General features: G+C 34.2%; 1 long non-coding RNA gene across 1 annotated transcript; it reads right to left on the bottom strand.

The window, feature by feature from the left end:
* Positions 1-764: 764 nt before the first annotated feature.
* LOC147483347 (uncharacterized) lies at positions 765-2030 on the bottom strand. The gene is made up of 2 exons (XR_015204530.1): positions 1732-2030; positions 765-1526 (listed from the first exon to the last, which is right to left on the bottom strand). It is a non-coding gene; the product is annotated as an uncharacterized LOC147483347 (long non-coding RNA).
* Between the last annotated feature and the right edge of the window lie 239 nt (positions 2031-2269).

Below are 2269 nucleotides of genomic sequence, written 5' to 3'. Positions count from 1 at the left end.
ACACCGACACACTTATTTAACATTTTAAGTTACTATTTAAATCTACTGATGTGTCAAAAGTCCTAATAAGTGCAAGTTTATACAGCAACAATTTTTTTTTAATAAATAAGACTCTGACCAAGGACACATTTACATTGTGAAACTTTTTCTTGAAGTATGGATGAGATTAGAGATGAAAAAGACACTAGGATTAGTAAAAGATTATTGATCATACTTTCTTGCTTTAGCCACTATTGAGTAAAAAGAATCTATACATACCTTAGATTACTATCGAGGAAGAGAAACTCATAACACATGCAATCATTACCTATGAAAGTAGTTTACTTGCTTACTTTAACAAGTGAATTTAGATGAGTGATAAATATAATATTCATATCTCATAACTCTAAATAGTTACTAATAATTTTCATAATAATTTCGTAGGACGGGTTCGAAAACTAGTAATCACTTGTAGCAGGATACAACTCCCTAACCATTTTTTTTTTCTTAAAAAAAGGATAATAATAATTGTTTAATGAATTAACCATAGCGTAGCTTACTTGCATTAAACTATTTCAGAATGTCTTAGATTAGATGTAATTAACTATAGCGTAACTTACTTGCATTAAACTATTTCAGAATGTCTTAGATTAGATGTAATAATTTACTTGCATTAAACTATTTCTTATGCTACAATTCAACTGATGTACTAATTTACATGCTGCACCACTTTAAATTGCAGGCCAGGATTGGATAAAAACAATTATGGGCCAGATTATACAACGTAGTCTCAACATATTTTGCTTAGATTAACAACAGAGTTCAAGTCCAATTATTGTCTTATACATGAGACGAGCATAAAACTGAAAAGAGAGAAACACATGGATGGATTAGCTAGACTCTACTTTGAGACAACATATTGATAATCGACAAAGCAATAGCACTCAATTGAAACAAATCGTTGTTCCTCTTAGTCAATGGAGATTTGGTACCTCTCCTCTCCTTAAACCCTTCTTCACAAGTCACAGGAGTATCCATTGTTGCGCTAATCTCAACATTGGCTTCGTCATAACGCTCAACTTTTATGTCGTCCATAGCAATATTCAGTGAGGAGATGGAGTCCGAATAAAGATCGAAGCAATCCCTCAAACAAGCCTTCACATAAGGTCTAATTGTCCTGGACTTCGATAGCTTTTGAATGTAGGACATGGTATGGCTTGCATTGTATTTGGCCAAGTTCATTGAGATAACTCCAAGTCCACTAAGATTGACCTTATTACTGATATGGACTGCTTCGAAAGTGGTCGTGCAGAAAGTAAAATTTACATTAGGATCACCCTCAGCTGCCTTTCTGCATGTTTGGTCAATGAGATCCTTGCCAAATGCAACATGAAGGAGGAGAAGAAAAGAGAAAGAAAAGAACAAGTGAAAGGGAGTTGTCATTTTTCTTTCTTCTTTTCCTATAGGATGCAAATCTTTCTTACTTGAAATACTTTCTGTTTTTCTTCCAGGTGACTACTATATACTGGTGGTGCAATGGGTCTTTGCTGAAAGTTTGAAAAAAAAGTTATATAAGATCGAATCAATGTAGAGAGAGAAAAATAATGCGAGATAAGAGCGTAGGATGATCTTATCTGGTAGTATGTAAGGTTAGTTTGGTAATTCTTGAATCTTTATATTTCAAAAATCATAGACAAAAATAAAAAGGAAAAGAAAAGGCATGATACTTGTGAAGTTGTGAATTCAAATTACCAAGCAACCAAAAGAGAGCTTCTTTTCCTTCAAAGCAAGTTCAAAGAGAAATGAGAGGTGAAAAATGCAATCACAGGCTAGAAAGTACCCCTAGAAAATATTGCTACTCTTCTGTTCTTTATTAACGAATGACAAAATCAACAAACAATATTTTTTGTTCTCATATGAGTGAAATGACAGAGGTGGGTCACCAGATTTCCATGGTATGGAAAGGTTTACAAGTTTAATTAAACAAACAAATACGACATTCACACTACTTTTGTGATACTAGAATGTATTATATATATACTGTCACTGTTCTAAAAATCGGTCTAGGCGGCCGCCTAGGTGGTGCCCAACCGACTCGCCTAGGCCTAAGTCATTTAAAAAATCAGTGGACCGACTAGGCAGGTCTAGGCAGACCGATTAGGCGGGGCTAGGCGGCTTCTAGGCGGTCTAGTCAAAGTTATTATTTTATTTTTTTGAATGATTAAATGTCGAAAATTAAAGGCCCGTGTAGGCTTAAGATTTGAATGAGTTTAAAAAACTAAAGTCTAAT

This window comes from Coptis chinensis, chromosome 8, assembly GCF_015680905.1.
Source record: "Coptis chinensis isolate HL-2020 chromosome 8, ASM1568090v1, whole genome shotgun sequence".
Classification (NCBI taxonomy): domain Eukaryota; kingdom Viridiplantae; phylum Streptophyta; class Magnoliopsida; order Ranunculales; family Ranunculaceae; genus Coptis; species Coptis chinensis.
Note: the sequence above shows the minus strand (reverse complement) of the source record. Positions and strands in the feature narration are given on the sequence as shown.